The sequence below is a fragment of the Cygnus olor genome, chromosome 6 (genome assembly GCF_009769625.2).
Source record: "Cygnus olor isolate bCygOlo1 chromosome 6, bCygOlo1.pri.v2, whole genome shotgun sequence".
Lineage (NCBI taxonomy): Eukaryota > Metazoa > Chordata > Aves > Anseriformes > Anatidae > Cygnus > Cygnus olor.
This window is the reverse complement of record NC_049174.1, coordinates 17,200,738-17,216,830: the sequence shown is the minus strand read 5'-3', so window position 1 is coordinate 17,216,830 and position 16,093 is coordinate 17,200,738. Positions and strand designations below refer to the sequence as shown.

The 16,093-nt window shown below is 40.5% G+C and overlaps 2 long non-coding RNA genes across 3 annotated transcripts in view; one reads left to right on the top strand and one right to left on the bottom strand.

The window, feature by feature from the left end:
• The window catches only part of LOC121072402, a 110,074-nt gene that overhangs the window by 15,591 nt on the left and 78,390 nt on the right, over nucleotides 1-16,093 (bottom strand). The gene's annotated exons all lie outside the window — the stretch shown is intronic.
• LOC121072404 lies at nucleotides 13,312-14,931 on the top strand. The gene is made up of 2 exons (XR_005821196.1): nucleotides 13,312-13,667; nucleotides 14,576-14,931. It is a non-coding gene; the product is annotated as an uncharacterized LOC121072404 (long non-coding RNA).

The window sequence follows — 16,093 nt, the reverse complement described above, 5'->3', positions numbered from 1 at the left end:
CTGTCTGTGTTCTGGGCATGCACAATCTTTACTGCTTTGCATGAATTGGGCTCACATTAGAAAGAGATGAAATAATTTGAAACTGCATAAAAATTTTTGTTTTATTAAAAGGACACGCTTGCTTTAAAGAGTACATAATGCATTGTATGCACACCTCATTTATTACTCTGTGCTCTTCTGCTGCTGTAAAACTGCTGTCAAAAAAGATCATGCTAGCAAAAATATTCTCAGTTTCTGAGTAAAGCTAAATGAAATCAAATATAAAGTTTGTGATACATTAAATCTCAAATATAAATATATTCTTTACAGCCAGCTGTTATCTCTAAATGTGCACATTTTAGAATGGAAACATTTATCCAACATGCTGATTAGCAATTTCAGTTCTGAAAAGCCTGATTACATTTAAGATGCAAAAGATTAAAATGACTAAACAGATAATGTTAATAGTTCATCTTCCTTGATGCTTTTATATGTTTAAAATCACAAAAGTTACACCAGAACTTCTGGCATAGTAAACTCACCAGAAATGGTATGTATGGCTGTAATGTATCTTACAGCAAGTTGTAATCTCTTACAGCCAGTGTTTGAAAGAAAGCTTCTCGCTGAGAATGCATGTCTGTGCTTCTTTTATGATATTTACACACACACGTCTAATTTAAGCTACAAAACTACATAATAGATGGTTGTACTAAAAATGCCCCAAAAGAAAAATGTCATTATCTTAATTACTAATAGAACTCTAATTTCTGTGAAAGTTTGTATTTGTTGTTGATAATTCATTTTTCAACCACTCTTCTGTTCTGTGAATAAAATTAACTAAAAAAAAAAGGTGGTTTTACATTTCATCTAAGATTGAGTTCTGTGATACAGCTCAATTCTTCCATTTTTTATTTTATATTTCTTTTACATTTGAACATGCAAATGTAGAGGTGAAAATATTGTCTTTTTTTATATGTTGGCAATCAGTGGTTCAAAAGTTCACACAAAACCATATGTCCTAATAATATTTATCTAAATCTAAAATAATATGGATCTGTCAAATAGGATCCCGCATGGTAACAAATGATGGAATGCAGGGGAACCCTTAGATTTAGCCTTTTCTTTTTTGTCCAACAAGCTAATGCAATAAGACCAATAATAAAAGGTTGTGTAGTAGGCCAAAAGTCTGTGACAGATAAAAAAGAAATGTTGGAAACCGATGAAGCTTTTGCACAATTAGATTTTTTGAGGCAGTGCTGTAAGGATTGTCCAGGGCCTGTTCAGTTCTGATTGATGGTAAAATCATAACTACATCATATTAGCTGTAGAGTTCACTGACAGGTTACTGCAGATTAATATTGCTACTGCTGTTCACTTACCATCAAACTGGTGGAAATATGAATTGAGCCGCTCCTATAACAAACCCTGCATATTAAGAGGTAGGGTGCTTTACTGAACAATCTCTACTCTGTCATTAGGGAAGGAGATGCAAACAACATTTATCTCCGAGGTATGTAGATATATAGTAACATACTAATTAGTTTTTCCAAAGGACCTTGATGATGCTGACCAGGTAGCAATCATACATGCTTAGTGTTGCTTTGAGGTTTAGTTTGTGATTAAAATGATACTTGCAAATGATAATGAACAATATTTTTCTCTGATTTAAATATCTAATCCCGTGCAAATGGCAACAGCATGTGATGGATCCATGCTTGTTCTGGAAGGTGAAATGAGGGATATTTGGGGTCCCAGGATGATGGAGGTGCTGCACCCCACCAGACCTGGCTGGAGGTGCAGCACTGGGGTGCACAGCACCTGCAGCCGGCACTCGTGACCCATTGTGGCTGGACAGCTGTGGAAGCCTTGCTCATCCCAGCAGCAGAGGTGATATCGTGTCTGCCTGCAGTCACAGAGAGCCCTGTGGATGTTGTTTCTTTCTTTGTTGATGCTGAGACTTGCTCTGCCAGGGTCTCCTCTCACCAGCACCTCTGGCACTTCCAGGTACCAGCTGATTTTGACCCTCCGCTCCACAAGCCTTGAGAGATGAGCTCCCGTTTTCCTTGGAGGAAAACCCAGCTCTGGCCATCCCCTGCACACCCTGTACCTGTTCAATTTCTTCCCTTTACTACTGTCAGTGACTGTGACAATTACTGTTGCTTGTCATTCCCAGCTGAGACAAAAGCATACGGACATCGCGTGGTACTCCACCTATTTCAGTAAAATCTGCCTAGACCCTTGTACTTCTTTCCTCACAAAACCACAATATATTAGAATTCCTCTGAATAGGGAAAAAACACGTAGTTCCATAACAAGCAGGCAGAGTGGTCCAAAAGCCAAAAAAGCCCATTTGATCTGAAAAGGGGTAACAGTGGAGAGGGATCGCTACTGGGTAATTGCAATGAAAGCAAGCTTCCTGCCACTGGTGTTGGCAACCACGGACAACAGGAGTGGAGCCTCACTTCTCCTTTGGTTAGCTCGATGAGCTCCTCTGCCTCAGCTTTTCCATCTGTAAAATGAGAATGATCCTTCTCGAGCACGACAAGAAGAAATTCTTTAGTGCTTTGTGGAACTCGGAACAGGAAGTGTACTACTGAAGTCCGCAGATACACAAAAACAACTCCCCAAGTGTAACAATAGCATTTGTGATTTTAAAAATGTTAGGCATGAATCTTTACTCTAAATCTCAGCTGAGTAAAATGTATTTTTGTCAAGGAGACTTTTTTTTTTTTTTTTTATGGTAGGTACTCTGTGATTCATGAGTCAACATGCTATACAAATACCAGAAGGCATAAGTGAGTTATAGACATTTCTCCAGAGTGGCACAGCAGTTCTCCATTACCCAATTCAGTTAAAATATCCTATTTATCATGCTATTTTTTTTTTTAATGGATGGATCCTGCAATTTTTAGCTAAGTGAAAAATCCGTGCGAGGGAACATGATCTTTGGCTGGAAATGAGTTTGTATAAGAATTACAACTTAAGTTATAAAAAAAATTCAAGGAAATGATATGTAATAGTCTCACTGTAAATTATGCGTCTTCAGTGGCATTTAATAGCCTTTCATTTCTATCAGTTATTCATTTATTTTACAAGACACTGAGATCCTTATGTCTAGGTACTTTTCAATACTATTTCTCTTTGATACAAGTACCAGTTAAATTAAAGTCTATCATCCTTTTAGAAAAGCTTTGAATATGTTTGAGGATAGGTGGTTAGCAAATTTGTAGCAATACTGTTTATTGAAAAATACCTATCTGATGATCTGAAAAATATTTGGCAGATATGCAAAATGTTTCAATGAAAAACGTAAGTTTTGGAACAGAATTGCTATTTCAATACCACCACTGTCACCATCACCGCCCCCCCCCGCCCAAAAAAAAAAAAGGCAAAAAAAAAAAAAATCCAGTATGCAGCCGGGAGTTGATGTACCTACCTGTGACCTGGGAGACCCAGGTTCAAGTCCTGCCAGGAATTTGAACCTGGGCTTTCCCCATTCAGGTAAGTACCCTGGCAATGAGTCATGTTTAGAACATGCTTCTGCGTTTTTTTTTTTTTTTTTTTTTTAATGTCAGAATATTTTCCTGGGCAAGATGAGAATTCTTTGGGGACTCCCGAAATTTTCCAGCACGGATTAAACCATTCCTTTGACACACTGCTCTGCAGCACATATTTTTGGAAGTTTTTAGGAGACTGGATAAGCTTTGAGTCACTCAGAAGCTAAATGGATCACAGGGACAAATTTAGTCATGACATCAATTCAATGACTTCCAAGTTGCTCTGATAACCAGCAGAGTTGGATTTGGCCAGCAGACAGTATTTATGTAAAAAAGCAACATATTTAGTAAGGAGAGGATCAAATGTTCACAGGGGGTGGGAGGGTGGGGGGAGGAGGACATATGGGGGGGAGCTGGAGAGAAGAGAGGGGAAGACAGAAAGGAAAAGGTCATATCGTGAAAGGGTGCCGTGAATTCCAAAAGTGTCTAATTAGGTTTCTGGCTGTGGAATTTGCCTTTGCCCCAAGCCAAGAAGCCCAGCTGTTTTACAACAGGGCTTTTGCCTCCTAGCAATGACTGCAGACAATGTGTGACCTAAACTGCAAGTGTATTTATAAGGACAACTTCCTTCACTCTTCACAACAGATTCCATAAAATATGTTCAAATGTTATTTAGAAGGTCACATAACTGCTTCAATTTTTAATGTACTTTTCTTGCTTTTGTTGGGCATCTAAACACAATTTTGAAAAGTCCTAAAAAGAGGGGGATGAATTTCATTAAAGGCACTCCTCTGAACTTGTATGCCATTGGACTATTTTTAAGAAGTGTCATTCTTCAAAATGAAATGTTTGATGGAATATTAAATTTGATGATTCATTGCCAGTTTCCATGTTTGTTAGCTTTTATATACCACATTAAAGCATTCATTAATAAAGTGTCACACAACACTGCTTTGATTGAGTCCTAAAAGGTTAATGACTTGATACAGGCTGGTATTCTGAGCTTTACTGTTTGCAGGCGGTTTGTGGTGAATGTGAAGTGCTTTGAAATTGTAACAAAGAGAAATCTTTTATTTTTTCTCTATTTCAAGTCCAGATAGCATTCTCAACCAATCTGGATGCACAAGATGAACTAGACTTATCACCACTAAACTACAATAATTAAACAACAGGAGGTACAGTTGTGAGGAGCAGGGGTTTTGTTTTGCTTTGTTTTTCCTTACACGACATATTCAAATTTAATAGTAAAAAATGGCTCTTCAGGGGATGGGGGCATAGGATATATCCCAAACTGATGCTGTTCGTCTACATCTATTTGTATCTTTAAGCCACCTTGCCAATCTTTTTTGGGGGGGACTGCAGCTATGTTTCCTCCATTTTGAAAGTAATTAGTCCAGAATTGTTCCCTATTTTCAGATATGCCAAATATTTTTTAAATTGTCAGAAGCTTTCAGAAAGTATGACTGCTGTGGACACATCCATGAGATTAGTCTTTGAACTAGCCAGAATGCAGTCTGGAGGCATGACCACGATTTTGCCCAGAGCCCTCTTGGTAATGGCCAAGCTGCGTAGACCTGGTCAAGTCCAGACATTTCTATATGCTTAGGAAGTGCTGCATAAACGTCACCTGAAAAGTCCACAGCTGAATTGGTAGTATGGGCAGCAAAAAGAAGGGAAATAACATTTCCAAAGTCTGTCCTCTTAACTACACAGTGTCCAGATTTTGTGAAATTTGAACTTTCTTGAGATGGAAATAAGCTTCTTGACAAAGTCATGTGTGAAGTTAATTTTTTTAAGATAGTATTGAGGTTCTGCTCTGAGGGGAGTTAGTAAAATAAATGACTCTAACTGTTTTTGTATGGAAGACAAATCAAAGCATTTCCATGAAGTACCAGGGGTGACCTGCTGTAACTTAACCATTTCCTGAGCAAATACAAGCTGTTCTATTGGATAGGGGATAGTTCCCATGTTAGTCATTGTACAGAGAAAAATAAAAGTTCATATAAAAGAGCCCACCAATGGTTATATGGCTGCAATTGTTTCCAAACTGAAACAACTTAGTATCTGTTTATGATTGTCAGTATCATGTTATATTGTTCTTGTAGAATCCATAAAACCTAAAAGTCTGCAGTATTGCCACTAAACATCCAGCGGCGGCGGCCGGGAGATTTCAGAGCAAATGCTTTTAAAAAGAGGCGAGGTAAAAGCAAAAGTTAATAAAAAGTTGACCTTGATTTAGTTTACCATCTTAATCTAATTTGATGAGGTTTTTCATTTGAGCGTTAAAAGACAAAGAGCCAAATACAAGCTGATGAGTTTAAGGTTTTTAAAGTTTGTGTCCAATAAATGTTTCTTTCTTTTATTCAAGGACTGGAGTTGAGAAGGAAGAAGAAGTAAATCTGAATTCCAACTTTCTCACCGTAGCTCATGTTTCCACAGCTCAGACTGTTATCCTTTCATTTTCTCAGCCATTCAGATGTACAGCATGCTATCATATTAACACTACTCAGACAAGGATATTCATTTGCGTTTTCATAGTCACTTCCTTTGCATTGTGTATAACAAGTGATGCAGAAAACGAATGGGCAAAGATGTGGTTCTCCACTCAACAAAACTATCCCTTGGAAGAAGCTACAAAACAATTCAGTCTCTTGGAAGACAGATGTTGTCAGCCAATGCAAATATAAATTATTCTAATTTTCAAGTAATGCCAAAGTGTTCTTGCTAATGAAATTGTGGTTCAATCAAAAGCATGATTGAAAAACAATGATATTTGAACTTGAAAGAAAGCTGATGGAAAGATAAATAGAAGAATCATGTGTTGGTAAATCGGAGGTATTGTCAAGTACTCATACTGGCTAATTGCAGTGGTTTCTTCCTGGCTGATTTCAGCAGTTTCAGATTTCTCTGTGTGTGGGAGAAATGCCCATTATTTCTAGCAGTGCAAACATTAACACATTTACAGTAAGACACAGACAATCTGTTCACAAGGAGCACATATACCACATGGGTATCTGCAATCCACAAACCTTTCTGTAGGAGCATGCTGCTGCCGACAACAACAATGAGAGAGAAAGAGGGAAAGAGAGAAAAAAAGAGCACATCATCTGGTTAATCCTGTCTCAAAGATACTTCAAAGCAAATTATGCAGAGTAGCTCTTATCATCTGCAGCTGCTTAGTAGGAATGCCGTGTGAGCAACACAGTTTGCAAGATAATGGATTTATGTCTAGCAGGAACTCAAACGTGTGATGACTTCATGCAGATTCTGTTAGGAATCATGTTGTAAATATTTTTTCCCATCCCAACAGTGTCATATGAAAACACTGAAAATTGTATATTTGAAGACCATATCAGATGAGACAGGGAATGCAGATGAGAGGGAGCTTTATTTCAAGGACGGATTGCATTAGGAATGATTCCTTTTAGAGTTGTCCTTGCCAGAAGCAAAACTCTTAGCTTCCTTGATTCAGAAATAAGGGGCACATCCTCACATGGGGTAACTGCCATTGTTCCCTTAAAGTCAACACTGAGATGGTAATTTATGATTTGCCCCATGTACTGATGAGTCTGATAGACGAGTTTATAATGCTTGCTCATAAACAAACCCATTTTTTTTCCAGTTCTCAAATTAGGACTCTGTACACTCACAGGCACACAGAAAATGAAAGAGAAAAATAATCACACTTGCTGAGCTTGAAAAACTCAGCACTTCCTCTTTTAAACCAGTTGTTTTGTCTCTCATAATAATTTCATATTTTATTATCCTTGCCTACAGTGGTCTTTTACCATGTCTGTATAAAACTCATTTCTAATGGTCTCAAAGGACATGCTTGGTATTTCCAAAACAAAACAAAATTAAAACATACACCCAGAAACCACATACATGCACACGCATTCCTGAAGTATAACAGTGCTGAAGGCTTGATGTGAAGCCTGTGGAGGTTTCAGTGTGGGATCTGGGCCGTGATGACTGACAGACGGGGCTACCGGTGCTGTGACTGCTGAACAGCAGCTGAGCCTCCCGCCCACACACTGGCTGCTCCAGTCAGCAGCACTGGTGGGGTAATTCGGAGGGATGTTCGGCCTCTGCGGGGATGGTCCTGGGATGGCCTCATCTGGCTGCCATCACTGGTGAGACGCAGACCCCAGGGGGGATAATATTGCTCAGCCCAACAGCAGGCTTTAGAAAGAGGAAGACTAAAATGGGCTTGTGGGGGGAGAAAAGCCCTAGATATTTTCTTAGCTAATTGTTTGTTTTTATAAGCTCATGGAAAGAGGAGAAGTGATTTGACAATGTAAATGGCAAAATATGTGAAATGAGCTGAAGGACTCAACAGTAGGAACTCTGCTGAACTGTTGTGACTGAGTATTATTGTTGTGCTGTAGCAGCACTCAGAGCCCTGACCTGGGCTTGTACTCCCATTCCTGTACCAGGAACAATACAGGCACAAAACACCTACTCCACAGAGCTTCCAATTTTAATTAATCTGTCATCTTTCAGTGGTGGTGGTGGTGTACACATACAGCATGCACATGTGCAGCATGTATATGCGCACACACACATGCAGCCTGCACACACTCACACATCCAGCACACACACATCCAGCACACACACGCAGCCTGCATACGCACTGCCTCATTCATGTGTCCTGGCATGCAGATAACAAATTAGTAGGTATATCACTATGCGTTTTCATTTCCTCATACACTATCTTGAGCCATCCTACACGTATTACTTATGCTTGGGTCACAGAAGGGTTAGGGACATAACTATCGGATCCCAAGGGACAGATGGAGCAGAGCCAGAATAATCTCTGAATCCAGATCTTTACTGTTACCCTCTGATCATGAAAAGCTCAGTGAGCTCGGAACGGACACTTTCATCCAGCAGCTGTTTGCACATCAGAGGCAAAACGTCTACATCAAATCTGAGAGAACAATTTTTCATGCAGCTCAAAGCAGGTAGGGAACTAGAGTCCTTGTTCTGTCTGGGCAGCAGCCCCAAAAGAGCAGCTCAAGTTTTCTGTGCAGGCTGCTAGAGGTGTGGGGCTAGAGAGCTCCTCCAGGGCACAGATTGTCTTCTTCCCTCCTTTTCTCATGTGTTTGTGCAGGTCTCAGCACAAAGGAAGTCCCATCAGAGCAGAGCACTAGAATTATATAAACGCTTAGTGCTGTTACTATAAATAGTGGCGTACATCCTTATATACTCCTGCCCCTCCCCATGGCAGTTCTGGCCATAAACTCAGGCGGTCTGAACTCAGAAGTGTAGCCGTGGAATTGCACCCTATGCATTTGCTCTTTCTGACATAAGAGCTGTATTCTCTCCCACGGGCTGGTGTCTTCCTTTTTTCTCTGTAGGAAACTCAAAGTGCTTCTGTTTTACAGATCTCTTTCAGGCATGATTAAATTGGCCTGAAAGGAATGGGATTTAACTGAAAGAGCACCAACTGGTACTTTTTAACCATGCCCAGGAGTTCGTGCTTTGTAAATAACAACTGGTGAGCCCATCACTGTGCTCAGTCAGAACTTCACCAGATGAACTTCGAGCTAAAAGCACGCCTTTATCACACTATGTTTAAAGGATAGAAGGCATGTCTTTTAGAAAGAATACCTTTTTCCTTTCCCCAATCTGCTTCTTTTCCATAATTGGCCCTTGTAAGTAGCTGTGTGAACTTTAGTGACAAGGCATGAGAATCAGTTACGCTGCCCTATAACACCCACTTATTTATCTTCACTCTTTTTCTACACAGTGTTTTTTTTTTCTTTTTTTTTCCGCTCTCTTTCTTTAATTTAATACATTGTAAGGACTTTCATATCAGTCCTGAGTAATTCAGGGTGCAAACCCCAAGTAGCACTTTCTGCATCAGATGCAGATTCTGTCTGAGGGAGGGAATCTCTTTTGGAAAGATGCAGCCTTGATTTAAAGACTTCAAATGATCTACCACATCCTGCGGTAGGTTGTTCCAATGATTAATGGCCCATGCTGGAGAAAGTACTGCAGCTTCCAACCATTGGATCTTACTGTGCCTTTTTCTGTTCGACTAAATAGCCATTTGTTATCAGAAATCTCTCTTCCTTATGTAGATACCTGCAGACTTTGATTAAGTCACCTTTTAACTCTTGGATAACCTTAAGAGATTAAGGCATGTTTTCCTGACTTGTTTTCTTTGAATACTTTTTTTTTAAAAACCTTTTCCTAGCTTCATAATATACATCAAGAACTGACCCAATATCCCTGCTAACACTTTCACTAACACTAAATGCTCTGATGCTGCATTTAAGCTCAGACTTTTGCCATCTTTGGTACGCCTAGTCCTGCCTTGTACCACACCAGTGCTGACCTGGCATTGCTGACCGGAGTTCCCAGCTCGACCTCAGCCCTGCCTCAGCCCTATGGACTTGTCTGGGATCCGCAGACTTCTGGCTGGCAGTGGTTGCTGCCCCTGGACCTGCTCTGCTCTGCTTGTCTGGGTGCTGTGTCCCTGCCACCCTCAGCTATGGAACAGGAGGGTTGGTGTCTGCTGGACCTCAATAGGGGAAGGTGGCTTTCAGTTGCCAGTTACTTATTATTGGCTGTTTGCTGATTTTAGTCCATTTAGCGTGTACATGTTGCTTTATCAATGGAACTTGCCATTTCACCCAAAAAACTAAGATCAGGTTTGCTTGAAAAGACTGGAAGTGTGCAGGGAGGAATGCTCTACCACCATCATTTCATTATTTACTGCTTGCCTCCAATATTAAGCTTCCAAGACATGGATGATGGCTCTATTCAGATTAATAGGCTGAATGCCTATTAGTCATCATGTTTACCATTTTAAAACATTTGCATGACCTTAGCCTCTTTTACAGTCCTCTTAGACTCTTCCAGCTTTTCAAAAAGTCAGTGTGTGTAGACCAGAGTGTTCCCTGGCAAGCTGCTTTCATACTCCTGAGTAAAAGTTGGACAGGGCAGTCTATTTGCTGCCGGGTAATATTTCTCTGCTGGCGGATGGGACAAGAAGAGGCTTCACAGCCACTGTGGGATCTATGAGCACTCACATACTCAGCAGCACTGGAGGGAGAAGGACTTTAAAAGGAGTTAAAATATTTGCAGGAAGATTAAAAGATCAGATTTTCCATTATTCTGCTCTGCAACCAGGACAGAGTAGCAGCCCTGGCTGTAAGCCCTCCCAGTATTATGTATATTAAATACCACCTCCATTGAACTTGTCTAATTCATGCCTTGCTTCATCATCCCGGCCCAAGCCTCATCTAGAATTACCACCCAGGCCATGCTCCCCAAGCCCCTTTGCTGAGAAGCTGGAAGCTGCCGCCAGCTCTGGAACAGGCACCAAGAGACCAGGAGCTGCCGTCCCACCGCTGGGGCAGGCACAAAGCAGCCTTAGTGCTAGCAGCAGCACCTCGCTGCTCTGAAAGCTCCTCGGTTCTCACAGCTAAGCAGGCCATGCCCCAGAACTGCAAAGTCTGCATCTTGCAGAAACATTTTCATTCGTATTCTAGTGCAAAAGCTGGAGAACGAACCTTACATTTTTTTTTTTTTTCATTAACAAAGGAAAGCACAGTAAAGCTGGCCCCAGAGTGAGCAATTACTGGTGAAAGAGCAATTGTCTTATGAGCTACCAGACATGGGTAAGTGGTCAAAATAATCCAGATGAGTCTCAAAAAAGAAAAAAAAAAAAAAAAAAAGGGCTGAGATATAATTGAAGTGACCCTTAGTGATACATGGGCAAAACTTTTTAAGTTTTACTTTGTTTTACTTGGGAATACTTTCTGGAAAGATAAATGTAGAATTTTCATAATATTTTAGATAAACTGTACCAATGAGCCATCTACCATTATTAAAGTACACTATGACAAGCTAAAGGTACCCTTTTCAATCTGTAACCAAAATTTCATATCTCTGTACAATTCTTCTTGTGCTTCACTCATCGTTTGCCCCATGCGGAACTTAGTATTTGCATCACCTTATTGGACTGTGCCAGTGAGAAAAACAAAGGCAAAGGGAAACAAGGTAACATTCCTAATAACTCCTGTCTTAGAACAAGATCTCAGCAGTGCACTGTAGTAAAGACCCTCCCATGGTGGGAGTTTGTGCTTCTGCTAGGATATAGCACTTGCTGTGTCTGGGTTAAAGCAGAGCCCCATTGAAGTCAATGGGAGGTTTGTGCTAGAATGTATTTTGTGTGCTGTCACTTGGGCAAATGTCCACCTCGGGCTACAGCAGAAACAGAATCACCACATTTATTTTCACTTCTGACCTGCTGAAAGTAGGATTATATTACTTGTATATTTCATTCTGATTATTTTTCCCCTGATTTAAACAAAGATACTACTGTGTTATAATCTGATACCAAGCACTGCGCAAGAGCTGGGGAAGTCAATTATAACTGAAATTGCAGACTTTGTTTACTGTTGCCTTGCCTTTAACTCAATGTTTTTCTTCATAGGCAATCGAGATATAATTTCATGTCTTCAGCTTGTACTTCTGCGTTTCATGACACAAGCAGTATCACTGCTGACTTTGAATTCCCAGATTGTTCTCATGTCGTGCTACTTCCTTCATGTTATTTAACTCCATTTTTCTCCTGCGTAAATATATCGCATAGGAAAAATGAACATCATTTCTAACAGGTTGTCAAACGAGCGGAGCAGAACTGAGCTTGCTGAGACTTTGCAAACCAACCTCGCAAAATGTTTTTATTATTGTTTTGCTCAGATAATCCAAGGACCCAGAAAGACTCTTCCAGTGCCTGGCTAAATCTGATTTTTGTTTGTGACCAGCATGAATGCTGACCTTTGCCTTCTTGGCTGATCTTTGCATCTCCGAGAAAGTTCACGGAGAGGTCAGCGCGGCACCGACTTCCTCTGTGCGCGCGTGTGCAGGGACACCCCTCTGCCACCGAGCCATCAAAGGGCTGGCCTTGCCCACAAACAGCTTCAGGTTCATTTTTGTGGAAATCTGGACCCACTTATACCAACAGCAACAGAAGTCTGGCAGGTGAAAGGGCACATCCTTTTTTATTTACTCAGCACCCTTGCTGGCCTTACTTTTCACTGGCGATCGCTCCCTTAGCATGAAAGTTTTGTCTCAGCTCTGATACATCCTTAGCTCAAGGGACTGGTGCTACATATTGTGCCCGATTTTGTAAAAATGTGACTAGAGACAACTACAGTAGAAACAGCTAACCTGTTTCCTTTTCCTTAAATACACTCATATTAAAGAGGATGAGTTCTTTCCTTAGATTGTCTTGGTGTAGGTGCATAAGAGAAATAAAAATGATTCCTTGTGCGTTCTTCAGCTGATTCCTTTCACAGATAAGCTCAGTGCTGCTTGTCACCACAAAGAAGGGCTATGAATCTCGTGAAAGCCACACTGCTGACACCGTTGACTACGCAGGCATCCACTTCCCAATCAGACAGCAGAAAGCAGCACCGTTAGAGGGCTTTAAATCTCTGCTCAGGAACTGTATCTACTTACAAACAGCAAGAATAGCCCTAAAATTGTGAAAAATGCACTCGAGTCATATTTAGAATGATTGGATGTGGAGGATATAACAATACTTTTCGAGACTGTAAGCACTGCGTATATTCATATCTCGTGCTATTTATCTTGCAGATATACAGTGCTGGAAGTTGCTGGCTGCAAGCTGGTGAGCTTGTAGCAGGGAGAAGGAAAGATCTCTCCGCTTGTCACTGGCCGTATATCACCACAGCTGTGCCCTTTGATTACACAGAGGGCTCCTCCAGCCATTAATAATAGGAAACACTTTTTGTCTGGTGAATGCATCTCAGTGCCGTCCTCTAACACCTAGGCTTTTCAGTGAGGTAGAAAAGGTAAATTAAAGATGGAGCTTGTTCATTTTACATTACACTTGATGTGTAAACAAGGATAACCTTTGTTTGCCTCAGAAAAGAAAATATGCCATTTCTTTTCCTACCATCACAGTGACTGCTTCTTACAGAAACAATATAGCACTGCCAATTACAACTTGCCGAGGAAGTGACACTAATGAATCACAATAATGCTGCCACAGCATCATGGAGAGTACTGTGACGCCAGCCTTCCAGATTAATTGCATCACGTAGAACAGCACAGCCACATCTGCTGGCCAGGTGTATCAGTGTAAAAGATTTTCCCAGAAAAGCAGAGCTTAGAGGAAATCGATATATAGGCTGAATGAAGCCATTGGTACGAATGCTGCCTTGCCAAAATTAGATTGCTATCTGGAATTGTCACAAGTAATGGATGTTAAGATTGGAAAAGTCTAAAATGGTGTAAATCGTTTAGCGCCAGAGTACTACAAAAGGCATTACAAGCTTGATCTGCAAAATGAATCAAAATTAATGCTAAGCTTGTGTGGTGTGCTGTTGCTCTTGCCTCTTGCAGCACAGTGCACCTGAGCTGCTCCGGAGAGGTGCCTGCAGTCAGTGGGGCGTGGAGGCTCCCTGGATCTGGCCTACCTCGGTCCTTTCTCATAGCATCTTTGGCACAATAGGACCATTCATCTTAACACTGGTTTTAGCCATGTGTCAAAACAAGGTTTGGGATAGTTTGCTTTAACCATCCCAATTTTATATTTAAAACTGATTTAGGAGGAACTTAGGGTAGCAAAAGAAAAAAAGAAAAAAGAAACCCCAAGCCCTTCCAATGCAAAGCCTGCTCTTCCAGAACTCTGTTTCAAGTCCCCTCCTCTTCTGTTGCCAGAAGCAGCCATCTCATCAGTAAGGCAGTAAGGCCACAGCTAGACTTGCGCTGGAGGAAAGGATTCTGCAAAATGCAGTTGTTTTGGAGGAATTCCAAATATCACACAGAAAGGTATCAATCCTGTCCTGCATTTATCCCAAAGCGGTACCCTCTATATTTTGGTAGAACCCACAGTTGCTTCAGTGATGGTCTTGTGACTACGATATGTTCCTCTTAAATCTGCGCTGACAACTTACTTAGGTCACGGAGTCAGAGTTTAATTTCCTCAAGTTAGATTTATTCCCTCAAGCTGTAAAGAAATAAGAAAGCGCATGCATGTTGCTGACTCAAACACAGAGCTGAAAACCTTCAAGGCGGAGGCTTTGGCTTGCATGCTGCTCCTCTTTTTTCAGCCTCAGGTCCCTGCTTCACCATTTGAGGATTTGGAAGCTGAGCCAAGTGTGGGTCACACTGTGGCCTCAGCGGCAGACCTGTGCATGCCTTGCTGCCTCCCTGGGCTGTGCGGATGGCACGCTGCATGGCTCCTCTCTGCAGCACGTCACCCTACAGACCACAGCAACCCTCAGCAAGGCACAGCCTGACCTATGTGAATAGCATAGTGTACCATAAAGTGTTTTATTTTTATACAGTGCTGTTCTTCCACAGGCACATAACCTAGCTATCTGTATGAAAATGTCAGCTATCTGTATGAATACTCAAACAAGAATTAATTAGATGTCATTGATTAAATAAATTTCACAGAGAGAACATATCGGTCAGTGGAATGTACTTTCCTAGAAATGCAGAAGACTATACAAAACTTACTTTTTGCTATTTTTATAGTCTTCCTGCCCCAAATACACTTATTATATTGGCCGCTGAATTTAAATGATGAATTTCTCCTCTTTTAAAGCAAAGAGAAAAAGATCACTAAATTTCTTATTGGGAGATAGTGATAGACTTCTCAAAAAATGCACAGCATCTTGGAAGTTTGGTTTCCTATCACCATTTATATTCCTGAGAAATAGACATGTCTCACATTCTGTAGCAGTGTTTTGTGACATTTGGATTTACAATGTTCAAGTTTAAGTCTCTAGCCCTTTGCAGTCTGTCAAAAACAGCTTCTCCGTCCATTTATTTTTGTCTTCTGCGCTCAGTCTGAATATCTTTTGTAAATTTATACTTGACAACCCTCGTATTTCAGCAGTTGGCTTTGTTTCACAATCTACCTTGCTTGCTCTGTTGCATTAGCTGAAACAACAAATTTAATCCGTGATGTCAATAGTAAATTATAGCAGAGAGGTAATATATGCCTGACATCACTAAGGTCAAGGCCATGGTAAAAATACTGCAAATAATAGATCCAAAGGGTCTTCTCGTAGTGGTAGTTGCTTGCTGCTCATTTAATGTTACGAGAAACAGATTAGTGCCGCATATTGCATTATGTTAGCCTTTTAGTTACAGCTGGCATAAACCTCCAGCTAATGTAAGAGTGCTCCCACAACATGAAAAGAGGTTCCAAAGAAGTTTGCTATGTCATTATATTTCATATTTTCTAACTGATAAATAATTAAAACAAGAATTACTTTACTGAAAAGATTCATTTAGAGCATACATTTTCCATTACTCTAACTGTTTGAAGGGGTTGGGGGAAACGTTTATTGCATACCTTACCCAAACTACCTTGCCATTAAAGTATCTAAATTACCTCAGTGAATTCTAAGCACAGAAGTGGTTGATGAATTGCTTTTTGCATAAATGCACTTTCCCTTTGCTAGAACCTAATTTTGTGTATAAATACACACACACACATACACAAATGCACACACGAAATAAAGCAGCTACTGAACTCTCTCAAGAAGAAAAATTGAAGCCTGGAATTTTCTCTGTGTAATGAAGTTTTTCTAAACGTTGCTTGTATTATAAGCATC